The following is an 18828-nucleotide window of genomic DNA, read 5'->3' as shown; positions in this document are numbered from 1 at the left end:
CCCTTAGTTTTGGCTCAGCAATCGAACATTTTAGGACGCTTAATTGGGTGATTAAGAACCTTGATATTTAAAGAAACTATGTTGATATCTTCCATAATCTTACATGAACTATTATGGGCCATCATCAGTACATTTGAGGGTAATAATTCCTAAACACATGGAGTTATGAACTGAGTATAAGAAATAATCATACATACAAATATCTCCATGAATCGCGAAGGATGTTGAAAGGTAACATGTATTGGCCAAAAACATTTCATACAGACCTAAAACATTTATAGGAAGAACAACCCCTAGGTATACCTGTTTGCTCAAGTCATCATACAACCATCGCACTAATAAGAAAAGAGCAAAGGACAGAAAAAGAAATGGAAAAGAAGAAGAGAAAGAGAAAAAAGAACTCAAAAATGAAAGACAGCTGAGAGTACCCAACAGACAAAAGCAAAATGCAACACGCATAATGAAAATCCATCCACCCTGGAAACTCCCCATCAAACACCCCCTGCACCCCCCTCCCTCCCCACCCAACCCTGCAAACCTTGAATGTAGGAGGTGCAACAATAGGAGTGTCAATCTGTGGAGCGGATATTGAGGTACATCATCATTATTAACATTTCTAGAGATTTACACATGTAGTGAATCAATTTAAGTAGAATAACAGAAGGCTACCCAGTGCAAAAATATATAACCCCTTTAAACCATATTATAATGCAGTGAGTGTGACAGCAATCATACTCTATGGCGGGGAAGAACACACATCTATGGGGCATATTCTCAAGGATCTCTCGCCGAGTTATCAGCACTTTATTGCTCCCAAAGTGGCGATAAATTTATCGCTCCATTCACAAGCTGGTGCTAACAGCCCACATCACCAGTTTACCTGCGATAGCAGTCGCAAAAACATCGCCACAGATGATCTCGGCAACTATCGCTAATGAGATGCAGAGTAGACATTCCCGTGCTAAAAGCCATGACAACACCCCCCCACAACATTCTCAACGACCAGCCAGATCGGCGAAAAGAACACAAAATAGGTGATAAGGCATGTTAGCAGCAGGAAAGTAACACCTGCTCTGACCTGGTGTAAAGTCGGATGACAGCCTTTACCAGAAAAGGGGGAACAGCCTAGAGCCACACCTGAAAGGCAACAGATGCCATGGACCACTGATCATGCAGCTGGGAGCCCCAACAGGGCTGCAACACCCACCACCACCACCCCCAAGACCCCCTCCCATCCCCCCGGATCCCCACTGCACCCCCCAGATGAGGCAGCGCAGACAAAGACAGCGGCCTTCAGGAAACGCACCAGCCTCACAGACCCAACACCAAAGAATGTCATTGCCCACTACAGGTTCAAAAGGACAACCATCCTCTGCATTCTGACCACCATTACCCACAGGCTGATGGTACCAACACAGCGGACAACCCACATCCCACCTCAGACGAAGCTGCTGGCCATGCTGCACTTGTTGGCCTCTGGTACCCTCCAACCAACAACCACCAGAGTTGGAGAAGTCTCACAGCCAGGCCTTTCAAAGTTCCTCAAACCTGTCCTGGATGCCATCATCAGCTTGATACCCCACTATCTATACTACCCCCACACTGCGCAGGAACAGTTGGAGACCAAGCAAGGTGTCTACGCCATAGCTGGCTTCCCGCATGTGTTAGGGGCAATTGACTGCACACATGCCCTACTACATTGGCTCCTGGCAACACAGCACACAATAACCGCAACAGAAAGCACACATATTCCATCAATAAGCAGGCAACAGTGGACCACCGGGGAATCTCCACCAACGTCGATGCCCACCACCCAGGCAGTGTGCATGATACCTACATCTACGGACAGTCCATCATCAACAAGTGCTACCAGGATGGCTCCCATGGAAATGCACTGCTCTAATTTTACAAACTCACATACAACATGCCAAACAACATGCCCACACACCAGACACGACAGCACAACTTACTGTGGGAACCTGGGCTAGCCATGTACACAAGCCATCAACGACATGGCACCTCAGTCACACAATAGCAGATTATGGGAAGAGGTGGGACCAGGCATGTGCAAAGGAGGCAAGTGACCGATGAATGAGAATGTACACAATGCCTAGTGTGGCATAGATTTGATGGCCAGACTGCAGTATGTAGACCACACACATATCCATGTCGACACACACCACTGGTGTTTGGAGTGTAGTGGACAGGGGAAGCAACCATGTCACCCCAGCCAGTGGGGAAGCTCGTGGAACTGTAGCTTGTTACATTCCTCCATCAAGCGTGAGCGGAGTCGGGTGGCCCGGTGTGTGCCAGGCCAGTGTAGGGGTGTGAACAAAAAGTTCGTAGCTCTGGGTGTGATTCTCTTCCAGAAGGCCCAACGTGTCTGCTAGGGTGGTACCTCTCACCCGGCCACAAGGCCAACGCCGTCACCATGAGCAGTGTTGCCTGCGATCCTGTGCGCCTGCCTCATCCCGGGCCGCTGGTTCCTGAATCAGCCATGCCAGCCCCTGCGCACCCAGGCCTCACTGCTCACCTGCCGACACCGGCGTGTGTCAAAGTGGTCCCACGCGGACTACTGCCGTCGGGCTACACTGCACTCGAGAAGGTCACACATTTGGGACTGAGTCATGATTTAGCAATGGCCGAGTTCATATCATTGTACCGTCATTATCGCAGACTGCATCCCCTCTCGGGCCCGGTGCCCCTAAGTCTGATCCCTGACATTCATGGACACTCTCTGGTTGAACTTTGGTGGCATCTGAGTCTATGTACTGGGGCTTGTCTTCATCTTAATGTAGCTGATAACGACATGCTGGTAATGACGAGGCTGTAGCATTCCGTTCCTCAATTTGCCGCTTCCGGATGGCTTCTGACCTCTGCATCATGCCCTGCAGGACATCTTCCACTGTCCCCGCAACCCTTTGCTACATTCACCTCGGACATCGATGAGGACCCGCTCAGTCCACGTGGCCTACCTCAGTGAACCGCAAGTCACCGTTCCGTGGCAGTGTGCCTGTGCCGGCAGCAGTGCATCCGGGGCCACTAACTCAGTGCAGCTCAAGTCAGGGACCCTGTCTTCTGAGATATTGGATGGCCTCTGAGACGATGGCTTTGGGGTCATCGACGCCATGTGTATGTGGCACTGCACTGTCCGCTGCCTCCGGCCTCAATTGCGGTCCACCATGGCTCACACATCAAATCGAGTCCTGACCGGCACGGATGTCGCATCACCGCAGGAGGCACATGCCACCACTGCCAGGACCACCTCCAGCCGCCATCTACCAGAGTCAAAACAGTCATACTGGCAGACTGAGAGAGTTGCTCACACCTGTCGTGGATGCCATCATCTGCCTGATACCCTTCTCAGTCCTCAGGTGCCACTAACTCAGTGCACCGCAACACATGGCCCATTACTTAAATGGGTTTTGTGCTATGGAGAGATTATGTAGCAAAGTCACATCAGGTAGTGTGGAAGACCTAGGAGGATGATGACGATGATACAGGTGTAACACACCCCACTGCAGCTGCATCAAGTATATCCCAAAGGACACAATCCTAGACAATTTGTTCACATGAGCGCACTCCGCTCTAGGGCCCCAAACTCAGTGCACTGCAACTCACGGACACTTCTGTTTGCATATTGTGTGACCTATGTACTTGCTCCGGCTACCTCCATGATGCTCCGCAGTTGTCTTTGTTATGCTGGTATTTTCATTTTCCATTTTAATGATGATCACTGTTCAGGTTGTTGCCAGCACCAACCACTCCATGAGGGCTGGCTTACACTTACCACTCACACATCCAGCACAGGCGTAACTGTATATGTGGCCCTGCCAATAAAGGGGCCGGGAGCACGTGCCTGTAGCCAGTTGAACAAACTATCTGTGTGTGTCCATGTGGTCATAATGTATGCATGAGAGCCCCAGGCCCTACAATATTACATTGTGCTGTGGACAGTGGACGCAAACATGTCCCTGCAGGCAGCGGGTAAAACCTTGGACATGTAGCTTTGTTGTCACCCACTCAATACGTAAGAGGAGTGGACTGGGCCATCGTACACAGGTCCAGCGTGGGTGTGTGAATGCTATTTGCCGGACTCTGGGCATGGTTCAGTACAGGAAATGTGCAAATGCATTTGTCTCTGTTGCAGTGTGGGTCTCCTTTGTGGGGAGTAGGTGGTCCCTGATGGGACTTAGACACCCACATATGTGATGCAGTTCGGCTTCCATGAGATCTGACCCCACCCGCACCTGTTCGGCCACCTCCTTTTGGAATTCTAACACCTGGCATTGGAATGCGATGTGCCTCAGTGAAGTGTTGGGAGCCAGCCGTGGTGGCGGGTGCTTCCTGCTGTGTGATTTGTGCAGGGACTGGGGTCTCCTCTATGTAGCTTGGCTGCCCTGCTCCTGGGGTTGGGTTGCCTAAGATGTCCATGAGCTGTTGTCAGGCATCGGTTTCGAAGGTGTGATGGTCCTCTCCAGCATCACTGATGAGTTGTCTGGTCTGCTCTCCTGGAGGTGTTTTTTGTCCCTCTTCAATGTGAAGGGGAGATGCATGTTGACATGGTGTTGACATGTATCTGGGTGCATTGTTCTTGTTTAAATGTAGACTGTATGACAATTAACACTGGGTGTAGTGTGCACAGTTGCGTTACACGTAGCTACGCGAAGTGCACTTCGCATTACGCGAGCTGCGCGAACTGTGTAGTGCACTGTGCAAAATGCTGTTCGCACTGATTGCACAGTGCCGGAGGCTTGTCCGCACTGTGCAATCCGCATCTTGCACAGTGCAAGCGGTCATTTTCTGCCACTCTAGTAGATTTCTACTCGAGCAGCAGCTTTCTCAACGCGGACTGGTAGTTTCTCATCGCAAGCGGTCGCCAGCATACACGACCACTCGCAATGAGAAACTTGACCTCCTGTAACGGGGTCTACCGGAGGCCTTTGGGGTGTGCAATGTCCCCACAGAGACAAGGTTCCTTATACCCGCCAGGCGGAGGGCGGTCCGAGGGGAAGCCTGACTTAATGCTTGTGCCCCCCCCTCTCTCTCTTCCTTCACCGCAGGACCTGGGAGCAAGTGGGATGGATCAGGAATACGACGAGTGGCCCTTTAAATCATGGAACGAAGCGGAGTGGGAGGAGCCGACCTATCACAGTTTCCCGTCAAAAGGTGAGCCTACCAAAGCCCAGGTGTGCTTGTTCACCCGGAGGTCGGAGGAGAGGAGTGTGCGGTGTGCGGAGTTGCGAGAGGAGAAGTCGGAGGCAGGACGAACGGAGGACGAGAGGAGCGTAACATCGGAGGAAGGACTGAGGGGAATCGTAGGAGAAGGAGGTCGGCGAGAGCCATCCAGCGCCATTGGAATCGAGGGTTCAAGGCACGTAACCGGAGCAGACTCGGCGCCTGCATCGGACGGAGGAAAGCCAGGAGGCCACCGTTCCTGTGAGCCACCCAGCCACTCACCCAGGGGAGGTGCGTGGCTCAGTCAGGTGCGTGACAGGATTAGGGGCTGGGTAGAAAGCCGAAGTACACTAGGTACAAACTCAGGGGACGTCTGACCACCTGGTACCCTTTCCCTGTGCACATATACTCCCTCACGTTAGTGCACTGTATTAAAAGAGCACCGGTGTAAACTCACTCCCTTCCCTTTACTGGTATTCTCGGGACGGAAGTCTCACACAATTCTTGTCTTCTCTTTGCTTTTGGGGCTGGAGAGCCACTCCACACGCCGTGACGGACTCCGAAGAGGAAGAAGCCCCCCCTAGAGGACCGGAAGGGATCCGTAAAGCAGAGAAGGTCCGGCATAGGAGGAGAAGCAGAAGCCGGTCCCCCCGGAGGCCCCCTTCCACAAGAAAGAGTTGTACCGACCAGTTGTTTGCCTCAATAAAGCCTCACTTACCCCGAACACGACTATTGCCTATAACTGCGGCGCCGCTACCCGCCCAAAGCGTAACAGTGGTGGAGAATGCGGGCATAGTTGCTCCCGATACAGAGATGGAGACGCTCATCCAGGAGCTTATCAAGGGACAGGAGAAACTAGGATGGGTGGCCGAACAGCAATTAACATCGGCCCAGGCCGACTGAGAGATCTTGAAGAAAGCCTTAGCGGCAAGAGAGGAAACCCAGCAGGTATGGGTTGACCCGGGGCCTACCAGTGGGGTGCGGGAAGAGAGACCCATTCCCCATGGCACTTCCGCTATATCCCTACAGAAATACCACCCCGGGGATGACCCTGACTCGTTTATGCTGAACTTCGAGAGGGCCGCGAGGGCCTGCGGATGGCCCATGAGTAAATTGCCCTTCTTTCTGGCCCCCCTTTTGTCTGGCGAGGCCCAGGCCGCCTACCAGGTGGCCAACCCCAACGGAGATAACCCCTATCCCGATGTTAAGAAGATCATACTGGACCATTTGGGCCTTGATCCGGAGGCTTATAGGATTAGGTTCAGAAAAGAACGAGGGGCTCCGGGGGAGAACCCCAAGACGTAGTTTGTGAGGCTCAAGATGGCCGCGGACAAGTGGCTAACCCCTTCCACCAGCACCAAGGCTGAGATCATGGATCGCATCTATCTTGAACAGTATCTTGAGGCCCTCCCGTATGCAACTCAACGGTGGCTTAGACAGCATCACAATCTGACCACTGCCGAAGCCGTGGACATGGCCACCACCTTCTCCAGAGCTCAACCCCACTCTTCAGCGTGGGAACCAGAACGGACACATAAACCTCCCATAAAATCCGAGAGACGCCCCCCCCTCGCCCTGTCGATCCTCCAAAACCCCGAGTCTGGAAACCGGAGATCCCTACGTCCTCGGGACCCCAATGCTTCGACTGTGGCAACTGGGGGCATATAGCCCGGTTTTGCCCCACCAAGAGGCCACCGGAAGAACCTATGGAGGTCGATTATTTGCCTCGTGCCGTCCTATACTCTGCCGAGATGGGGAGCACCTACAGAGTAAGTGTACAGGTGAACGGGTCCTCCATCCAAGCCCTTCTAGACTCCGGCTGTAGACAATCCGTTATTCAATCCATGCATGTGGTCCCTTCCCAATATCTACCCCGACAATCGGTAGCCATACGCTGTGTACACGGGGATGTTAACACCTATCCACTGGCTCAGATACCCATAACTCCGGGGGGGAGTCTTCCGCAGATGGTAAGAGTAGGGGTACTAACCTCCCTCCCTGAACCCTTGATCATAGGGACGGACAACCCCCGGTTTCTACAGTGGTTCAGACAGAGTATAGGAAAAAGGGAAATCAGCCATATACACCCCAAACCCGCCCTTTTGACGCCCGAGCCCTGGGTACTAGACCGGAGCTTTAAGTTTGCTCAGAGTAACGACCCGACCCTCTATAATGCATGGGAACAGGCTCACCAGGACTCAGATAATCCCCAACCCAGGTACCCCCGTTTTCTAATCATCAAAGAATTACTGTACAGACAGGCGAAAGAAGAAGAGGAGCCACAACTTCTGGTCCCTGTCTCCTTCAGAGACCAGATACTGTTTTTCGCACACAGCCATCTAGTAGCCGGACACACCGGGACAGAAAAGACCATGCAGAATAAACTACGGTATTTTTATTGGCCCAGGTATATATAAAGATGCCAACAGACATTGTCAGGAATGCAGTGTGTGCCAGACGAAAAACATGACTCGCCCCCCAGCCGTGCCTTTACAGCCTCTTCCCACCATAGGCAAGCCATTTGAGAGAGTGGGAATGGACATCATAGGCCCGTTACCCAAAACAAGAAAAGGTTTCCAATACGTGCTGGTCCTAGTGGATTATGCCACGCGCTTTCCGGAGGCCTTTCCCCTAACGGCCACTACCACCAAGCAGGTGGCCGACAAAATGATTGAATTGTTCAGCAGAGAGGGGTTCCCTAAAGAGCTCCTAACGGATCAGGGAACCCCCTTCATCTCACGGCTGATGAAGGAAGTGTGTAAATGTCTGGATGTGCACCAAATCAGAACCTCGGTGTACCACCCCCAGACGGACGGGTTAGTGGAGCGGTACAACCGCACTCTGAAGTCCACCCTGAGAAAGATGATGGAAGTAAATGGGACGGATTGGGATCAGATGCTACCCCTAGCCCACTATGTGATCCGGGGCCAACAACAAAGCAGCCTGGGGGTCTCATCCTTTGAACTATTGTATGGCCGACAGCCTAGATCCCTAATGGAGATGACAAAGGAAGCGTGGGAAAATGAGATTCCGGAAGAAACCTCCTCCACCCTGGACTACGCCCACAACCTTAAATCCAAACTCGGGAAGCTGAGAGACTTAGTGCATACCAACATGGAGGTCAGCCAACAAAGACAGAAACAGGCCTACGATAAGGGGAAGAAATGGAGACAGATGAAGGAAGGAGAGTGGGCTCTCGTTTTGTTACCCTCGTCCGCCCAGAAATTCCCGGCCATCTGGACTGGCCCCTACATAGTGGTGGGAACCATGGGAAAAACCACATACACCTTACAAACCGGACCAAAGAAAACCCAGGCCTACCATATTAACATGCTCAAAAAATGGTTAGGACCCCCTCCGATAGACGTACAAGTGGCAAAGATGAACAGTGAAGCCGATTCCACGAGGGATCAATTGATTATCAATGAGGAGTTAACCCAAACCCAAACCGACGATTTACAAAGGATACTCCAACAACACGAGGGGTTGTTTTCAGATCAGCCCGGCAGAACCACCTTGACGGAACATTGCATAAACACGACTCCTGGGAAAGTCGTACAGATCAAACCATATAGGGTGCCAGAAGCCAGAAGGGCCGCCATCCAGAAAGAGGTACAGGATATGTTGGACCTCGGGGTCATAAGACCCTCTACGAGCCAGTGGTCAAGTCCCATCGTAATGATACCCAAACCCGACGGTAGCCGGCGCTTCTGTATGGATTTTAGAGGGCTCAATGATATCTCAGAATTCGATGCCTATCCAATACCCCGAGTCGACGAAATGATAGAACACCTAGGGGAAGCCAAGTACATTACGACTCTCGACCTTACAAAAGGGTATTGGCAGGTGCCCTTGCGGGAGGAGGACAAAAAGAAGACAGCCTTCAGTACTAACGAAGGCCATTATGAATTTACCGTCCTCCCGTTCGGGTTACATGGGGCGCCTGCCACATTCCAATGCCTCATGAATACGGTTCTGGCACCCGTCTCCTCCATGGCGTCTGCATATCTCGGCGACATCGTCATCCACAGCAAAACCTGGGAAGAACACCTGCATCATATTCATCGCGTTTTTTTGGTATTGGAGACTGCTGGCCTGCGCGTCAACGCAAAGAAATCCCGAGTGGCCTTCCAGAAGGTGAAATACCTCGGGTATGTGCTGGGTCAGGGTATGATAGAGCCACAGATAGAGAAAGTAAGGGCAATTGCGGACACTCCCTTCCCCACCACCAGAAAAGAGATGAGGGCCTTCCTAGGATTGGTAGGATATTATAGAAGATTCATTCCCCTGTTTGCCGACATAGCAGCCCCCCTTACGGATGCCCTACGTCTTCCAGGGAAATCCAATGCTCCCATCTATCCTACTGAAATCATGACCCATGCATTCCAACATCTAAAGCGCATCATCACCTCAACCCCAGTCCTCACTTTCCCAGATTTTTCGGTTCCCTTCATCCTACACACCGATGCCTCAGACTATGGTATAGGCGCTGTGTTGTCCCAGAAAGGGGGTGATGGGCATGAACATCCCGTGGTTTATGTCAGCCGTAAGCTGTTTCCCCGCGAGTTCAAATACGCCACCATAGAAAAAGAGTGTTTGGCGGTACGGTGGGCAGTGGAGAAGCTGGCGTACTATCTGGAGGGGCGCCCGTTCGACCTGTACACAGACCATGCTCCCCTCTTATGGATGTCCCGTAATAAATCCAATAATGCCAGAGTGATGCGGTGGTTCCTGGCCCTGCAGCCCTACTCCTTCACAGTGCACCACCGGAAAGGGACAGAGAATCTTAACGCGGACTACCTCTCACGTTATCCGCTCCCCGATCGGGAGCATCCTAGGGGGGAGGTGTGTAATGGGGTCTACCGGAGGCCTTTGGGGTGTGCAATGTCCCCACAGAGACAAGGTTCCTTATACCCGCGAGGCGGAGGGCGGACCGAGGGGAAGCCTGACTTAATGCTTGTGCCCCCCCCCCCTCTCTCTCTTCCTTCACCGCAGGACCTGGGAGCAAGCGGGACGGATCAGGAATACGACGAGTGGCCCTTTAAATCATGGAACGAAGCAGAGTGGGAGGAGCCGACCTATCACAGTTTCCCGTCAAAAGGTGAGCCTACCAAAGCCCAGGTGTGCTTGTTCACCCGGAGGTCGGAGGATAGGAGTGTGTGGTGTGCGGAGTTGCGAGAGGAGAAGTCGGAGGCAGGACGAACGGAGGACGAGAGGAGCGGAACATCGGAGGAAGGATCGAGGGGAATCGTAGGAGGAGGTCGGCGAGAGCCATCCAGCGCCACTGGAATCGAGGGTTCAAGGCACATAACCGGAGCAGACTCGGCGCCTGCATCGGACGGAGGAAAGCCAGGAGGCCACCGTTCCTGTGAGCCACTCACCCAGGGGAGGTGCGTGGCTCAGTCAGGTGCGTGACCGGATTAGGGGCTGGGTAGAAAGCCGAAGTACACTAGGTACAAACTCACGGGACGTCTGACCACCTGGTACCCTTTCCCTGTGCACATATACTCCCTCACGTTAGTGCACTGTATTAAAAGAGCACCGGTGTAAACTCCCCTCACTCCCTTCCCTTTACTGGTTTTCTCGGGACGGAAGTCTCACACAATTCTTGTCTTCTCTTTGCTTTTGGGGCTGGAGAGCCACTCCACACACCGTGACGGACTCCGAAGAGGAAGAAGCCCCCACTAGAGGACCGGAAGGGATCCGTAAAGCAGAGAAGGTCCGGCATAGGAGGAGAAGCAGAAGCCGGCCCCCCCGGAGGCCCCCTCCCACAAGAAAAAGTTGTACCGACCAGTTGTTTGCCTCAATAAAGCCTCACTTACCCCGAACACGACTATTGCCTATAACCGCGGCGCGCTACCCGCTCAAAGCGTAACACCTCCCCGCGTTGAGAATCTCGCCGGTAGGTGAATTTCCCACGCTCGCGTTCGGCAACTTGATGTTGCTGAACGCGAATGAGAAAAAAGTCTCGCCGGGATGTCATTTTGCTCGTTCGGGGTCGCCAACTTGATGTTGAGGACTGCAAGCAAGTAAAAAATGACCCCTACGCCACGCATGTTTGCACTGTGCTACATGCAATTTGCGTAGTGCGAAGTAGCACAAACTACGTGAGCCTAGCGTAGTACTTCGCCCAGGGTTAATGACAATGTACATTGCGACTGTTTGGGAGGTGCGGCACATTTGATGCAGGACAGTGTACTTTTGGACTACATGACGGATGTGAGGTTCCACACGTACATTTCCAGCTCACAGTTTCCTAATATGTTAGATGTGATTGGCCTATTTCTGTGCACGAGCGGACCCAGTTGTGTCCTCTGTTCTGCATTGTCGGTGTTGCAATTTGTAACACATTGTCATAGGATGTGCTGTTGTTGCTATGTGTGTGTGCTGCAGTGTACCATGGGGATCAGGGATATGTTCCTGGGCAATTGTGGGTGTGCAGTGTGCAACACATAATTTTGCATGTGTGCCATTGTGCTCATCTTCCCCGTCCTCCCAGTCCCTGGTTGTTACTCACCCAGTTGATGTTGTGTCAGGTCCTATTGAGCTGTGTCTGTACTCCCAACTCCTTGCACTGTCTCCACACAATGACTGTGACCTCCATTTCCTCCAACTCCTCTTGTGGCGCAGGACTCCCACCTCCTGCTGCCATTGTTGCCTTCCTGTTGGCAGCGGGTTTGTGTTTGGTTTGGCTTTTCACATCATGCCAGAGCTTCTTGGCCTCCTACATTGCCCTCCTCAACACTCCGACTGCATTCACGTTTGTCTAATTGATGTTCAGTTGATGGTAGAGTTCTGTCACCTCCGTGACGCTGATCTTGTTTTCATGCGGACTGCACCCCATCTTCCTCTTCCTCTTCTCCTTGGCCTTCCCCGACCCCGAGTTTCCTTGCTGGTGGTCTGTGGGGCTTGTGGGGTACGCTTTGGCATCTGCACTCGGTCTGCGTGCATCCATGGTGCAACGCAGTTTGATTTGGTTTTGGTGTGTTTTTTTTCTTGCTTTTATAGTGCATTTGCCCGCATGACACATGGGAATTGCAGCCCTGTTGCTGGTTTTCGCAGATTTTTGTATCGCGATTGGCCTCATCAAAACTTTTTTGTGTTCTTGTTTCACATCTTTGCAGTGCCGCGATGTCTTTATCACAGACATTTGACGCATTATCGTGAGCCTATCACATGCTACCGGCTTGTTGAGAATACAACGTTAACAAGCCATTATTTTTTCCACGACAGACTGCGATATGAAGAGTTGCGTTAAGCTCATTTTGCGTTACTTATCACATGTTCTTGAGAATATCCCCCTATGAGTTAAGATCTGATCTCACGTTTCTCATACCACATGATCTAATCACATTAACAAATTACGTGTAAATACAGTGCTACAACCACTGACTAAGCAATATAACGAACATTAACTGTTATCCGGTTATTAAAGGATATGTGGATATCATGACTTTCTTTTATTGGAGGAAGATTGGGAAAAGTCCATGTCTTGAGGAGGTGATCCTTCTAGAAAGTTCAGCAAGACTTTAGGGTCCGTAAAGTAGTGATGACGATCATTGTCTATGATCCTACATTTAGTTGGACCTACAAAGGAGAATTGAATATTCTTAGCTCTAGGTATGTCTCTCAGGATGAGAAACCCTTTTCTCGTGTCCACTGTAGGCTTGGAGTTATCCTGCGTGAAGATTATTTTGTGTCCATTCCAGATTAGTTGGTGACTTTTACAGGCAAAGTTGAGGATAGCTTTTGTGCTATGGAATCTCAATGGTTTACAGATAATAGGTTGGGTTGTTTGACGTGAAGGAGAGATAAAAGTAGGCACTCTATTTGCACGGTCTAACTCGAGAGGATTTGAAAATGTTATGCCAGTGAATTGAGGAATCCAGTCTTCTAGAAAAGCTATTCACGAATCTACTGAATCTTTTGAACCTTCCGGAACACTTAACATCCTCATATTACTCTCCTATTTCTATCTTCGAATTTAGCTGTTTGTTTTCTAAGGAATGCTGTCATTTCACTGAGAGATTTATTTCAATTCTTTGCTGGTTTTAATAGAAACATCCTCAACTTCCCTGATTCTCTGTTCAGCCGCTGACATTTTAGAATTGATTGTGCTCATATCTGCTCTGATAGCAGTAAGCTCTAACTGCATAGCATCTGTTTTTTGTTTGGTGGACTTAGCAAGATCATGTAATCTGCCAGTGTTTTAAGAATCATATCCATCGTACTACTAATGTCTGCTTTCACCTTGATTGGCCAATCAGATGGTGAAGGTTCCCCCTTGTTATTTTTAAACTGAATTCTAGCCTCTTTCTCAGCCATTTTAGCGGGGTTGAATTGGAAGGATATGTACCTTCTCACCGCAGGTCTACTCGATAAGAGAGAGAATACAGGTTAAAATAGGCTGATAGGAATTGAACCCTATATAACTGATTAATGCTTCCAATATCAGACTGTCTCCGAACTTAAGTAAATCCACTCATAAGTATATCACTGAAATGCACAATTAGTGAGAGGTGAGTGATATGACTCTGTCTGTTTCACTTATAGGGCAAGAATCAACAAGAGCTACAATGGTAAATGCTTTCCATATTAAATCAAGCATTAAGATGAGGGCGGCACATCCACTTGCATATCTAAAGCATGCCTTTGGTTTTAAGATATATCCCCCCTCTTATCAAAATGCTGGCCAAGGAGAGGGTCAAACAGAAACTTGTCATGCCAAAGCCTTGCTCTTCATTTGAAAAGCATGGTATTTAGGAGTTTAACATTGTCAGGATTGCCTCAGTTTGACTTAAAGCGAGAGTTAGAGCGGGAACCACTTATATAAACTCCATACCATTGAGTTTAAGAACTGTTGTTTTGAATCTTCATACTGATTACAAAATAGATTCAATGGTAAAATGATGAATAAATAATGAGAATAGAGATGCAATGATGCAGCCTTATAATAACGATGAAGCGTATTCTTTGCCATTAAGGTAGATGAGAGAGTGAAAACATGAGTGTTTCTCTCTGCCCCTTCACCACTACTATCACTTATTTTGAAAAATGTGTCCCCTTGATCTCGCTTAGGGATTCTCCACTGTGATTCGCCAAAATAGTCCACTCAGAGTGCTACAATTATGAATAATAGGCATCACGAATAAACAATATTTGTGAATAATGAGCACAAATTGGTGCTAAAATAGGAAGATTAATGCATGCAGAGGTATACCTTTAATGTTTGAGAAACTGTTTCATATTTAATTTAAATTTTATTTTCAGGTAAAATTGAGCCTTTAAAAAAAACTACAGTGGGTTAAATCAAGACCCCTGAATACTACACAAATGGTGTGAGTACAGTTTTAATGTGTTTGTCCTGACAAATGCTCCATAGACCCGGCTGGGCCATAGGGAGCAGAAACATGTTGACTTTATGTTGAAAGTGATATGCGAGGATCCAGTCACTTGATCCAAAAGTATACCCATTTGTTATTTTTAACAACATCCTATCATAATTAAAGCTGTTGCCTGGATGTAGGTTTGTTTTTTAAGAATAACCTTCTTCTGTGGGGGTACCTATACAAATCTCTGGACACTACTACGCTACTACAGAGGTTGCCTCAGGCCTGAGGCTGGCATGTAGCACACTAGATCCCCCAATGATAAAATGCCACAACGTGTATGTGGGGCTGAGAATCGATATAAACCGCACAAAAACTGACATAGCGTTTATGAGGGTTATCTAGAGAACCTATTGTAACGTCGTCACAAGTGTCCGAGTACGTTTTTGATGTATGTATCTAACCTGGGGAACTGACTGGACACTGATTCATCCTCCCTATCTTGATTAAAAATATTTTAAGCAGCGCACAGCTGCGGGAGAACAACATGTTTTGCTACAAAACGAATAGCGACTAAGAATTCACAAAAGAAGCATTATGGAGGACAACCTTGGCTTGAGTTACACGGAGAATGGCATTAGTGAGATCCTAGCGGCACAACAGCTACTGCAGAACACAGATTTGAACCACGCTCTAGCACAGACGGATGATTGGGAAGCCCTATCTGAAAAGAAACAGAACCAAATCAGAACACGCATTCATGGCATTATAATGACCGAATATTTGAGATCGAAATCGGCACCCAGAGGCCTGTGGGTTAATAATGCTCCGAGGATCTTCTTGCATGACCTGGCATTTAGACTAGACTGGTCGTCCATCTCGTGGAAATGTACTTTGGACTATCTGGTCCTAATAGTGAAAACCGCGAAGAGGCTGTCAGAAGCATTACTTGGTCAAATTCATGCGAGAATGAACTGAAAAAAGGAATACACATTTCAGTATACAAAAAGCGAATTGAAGAAATCAACAAGGGGATGAACGACACACAATAACACATAATGCAAAGTAAGTTACAAAAACTGGGCAAAGATCTAAGGAGATTCAGCCAGGAGGAGATGCATCCGTACACTAAAGAAGAATATACATTACCTGACCAAGGCTCTGACAATGAATCAGGGGGGTGGAATTCTACGGATGGTTCGGAGAGCCGTTCTGAAGATTTGACCCCAAGAAGAGGGAGGACCAAATACCGTCAATATCGTCAGAAGAGAGGAAATAGGTGGCCGAGACAAAATTTTGCCAGAAATCAGATCCCATTTTTTCAACCGTATATGTCACCATATGCAGGCTGGATGAATCCCTATAACCAGGGGATACAACAAATGCCTCACAAATGGGCCTACAAATGCCGGGAGTTGAAAATTCCAACCAACAGGCTTTTTTAGCAGGAGACCAACAACAAAGAGGACGGCGAAAAACTTTAACTTGGCAGGATCAGCAGAGGAATATGCTGACCTGCAGTATGACCACTGAAAAACCAGGGACAAGCAAGAACAGTCACTGATTGTTAACTTAACGGACCTAGTCCTTTCCGAAGATCAGTCAAAAGTTCTAAACAAAGGGCTTGGATTTGTGCCTACCCCAACTTTAGACACTTTCAAGCTTATATGTGAATTGGCAGAATTTTGTCGAACCCTGAATTTAAAAGCGTACTTCACAGGAACTGAACCAAGGAAAGATGAGGGAGATACAAATTTGAGGAGAAAGTCCACATTTAACCCTCCCAACACCTTAGTCCCCATAGAAATCCAAACCTTCGAACAAGCCATCATGAAAGGCATAGATGAGATGAGTATCAATAGAAACCAGACGTTCCAAAATTTAACAAAGAATGAACGAAAAGCTCAGGAAGAACTACGGGACAATGATAATATCGTCATCAAACCTGCGGATAAGGGCGGTGGCATAGTTATTCTAGGGAAAGAAGGCTATAAACAACAATGCCTAGCCCTTGCTGATGAGAAGTTTTACAGAAGAATTGTTTCTGATCCAACATCGAGACTACAGAACTCAATTGCCATGATGGTTTACGAGGCAGAGACAAATGCATGGATATCAAAGATATGTTTTGAATCTTCATACTGATTACAAAATAGATTCAATGGTAAAATGCTGAATAAATAGTGAGAATGGAGATGCAATGATACAGCCTTATTATAACGACGAAGCGTATTCTTTGCCATTAAGGTAGATGAGAGAGTGAAAACATGCGCGTTTTTCTCTGCCCCCTTCACCACTACTATGACTTATTTTGAAAAATGTGGGGCATATTATCAAGGGGGTTTATCTCTGCTTTTTTGGCTTTAAAAGCCAAGAAAGCAGAGATAAAATTATCTCCCTATTACCTAGCTGTCGCTAACACCAGTTAGCGACAGCTAGTAGGAGATAGCGACCATCTTGGGCCCCGCTTTGCATGTCAGTGATATTTATCACTAATGACATGCAAAGTGGGCGTGCCAAGATGTTAGCAACTGAAAACAGTCGCAACATCGCTATCTCCTATTACCACCTTTTGGAGATATTCGCGCTAAGCGCGAATATCTCCAAAAGCTAACACCTGCCCCTGAGCAGTTCTTAGCCATGTTATCCAATGGTAGGTGGATAACATGGCTAAGAGCATTAGCTCGGTAATGCATGAATATCGCTGACTTTTCAGCGATATTCATGCATTTCGGCCGATTTTTATCGCTTAGGAGATATACCTTGATAATAGCAAGGTTCCTAAGCGATAAAAATTGCCGCAGCTCGGCGATAAAAATATCGCTGCAAAACCAACATAGCGATAATTATCGCTAGTTGTTGGTAATATAACCCTGTGTCCCCTTGATCTCGCTTAGGGATTCTGCACTGTGATTCGCCAAAATAGTCCACTCAGAGTGCTACAATTGTGAATAATAAGCATCATGAATAAACAATATTTGTGAGTGATGAGCACAAATTGGTGCTAAAATAAGAAGATTAATACATGCATAGGTATACCCTTAATGTTTGAGAAACTGTAACATATTTAATTTTAATTTCAGGTAAAATTGAGCCTTTAAAAAAACTACGGTGGGTTAAATCAAGACCCCTGAATACTACACAAATGGTGTGAGTACAATTTTAATGTGTTTGTCCTGACGAATGCTCCATAGACCCGGCTGGGCCATAGGGAGCAGAAAACATGTTGACTTTATGTTGAAAGTGATATGCGAGGATCCAGTCACTTGATCCAAAAGTATACTGATTTGTTCTTTTTAACAACAGATCACATCCTATTATAATTAAAGCAGTTGCCTGGATGTAGGTTTGTTTTGTAAGAATAACTCTCTTCTGTGGGGGTAAAAACTGACATAGCGTTTATGAGGGTTATCTAGAGAACCTATTGTAACGTAGTTACAAGTGTCCGAGTCCGTTTTTGATGTATGAGGAAAAATTCCACCAGAAGCTTCAGTAAACATATGCCCTCTATGCACAGCACTGTAACGCATGACAGCTATAGCACACTTACCTTAGAAGCTGTCACTCCTGCCTTGTCCTCCGACGTGGTCAGGTAGCCACTTCTCTCAGGGGGAGGCGGTTTTCATCATCGGGGAACAGAGCTCCAAGTCGATTTGCACATTGACAGGGATTTGAAGATTTCCAAGCACATACAGCAATCTCTCCAACAGGAGACCCCTCAAAGATGCAGATGGAAAGAGGGAAACTGCATGATACAATGCTGGGGCGGGTCTCACAGGAGATCCACTTTTAGAACTGGGGGTCTCTAGTTGGCAGAGGTAGGTACCACTGTCCAAATAGGGACCCTTGCTTCTAGTCAGGGCAAGGAGATAACCCTCTTAGATAACCCCTGCTCGCCCTCTAGGTAGCTTGGCCTGAGCAGTCTAGGCTAACCAGAGGCAATGCGTAAAGTATTTGTACCAACACTCACAGTAACACAGTGAAAACACCAAAAACTGATTCCACAACAGTTTAGGAAAATAAAGATATTTATTCTAAACTACACAAGACCAAAACGTCAAAAATCCAACATACACAGTTCAAGAATATGGTTTCAAAAGAGTTCTTCAGGTTGTAATCAAAGTTCTTTAAGTTGCGTTAAAATAATCCACAGATGCGTGAAAAGTTCACAGTTGCGTCACGTTTACTCACAGTACCTTTTAGATGCAACAAAGTTCCACAAGCAGGAAGCTGGTGCGGTGGAAAACAAGTGATGCGTTACTCTTGAGACCCTGGGGAGGCGATGCGACAGCCCCGCTGCAGCAGCGGGCGTGTTGCGACG

Source organism: Lissotriton vulgaris, chromosome 7 (genome assembly GCF_964263255.1).
Source record: "Lissotriton vulgaris chromosome 7, aLisVul1.2, whole genome shotgun sequence".
Lineage (NCBI taxonomy): Eukaryota > Metazoa > Chordata > Amphibia > Caudata > Salamandridae > Lissotriton > Lissotriton vulgaris.
Note: the sequence above shows the minus strand (reverse complement) of the source record.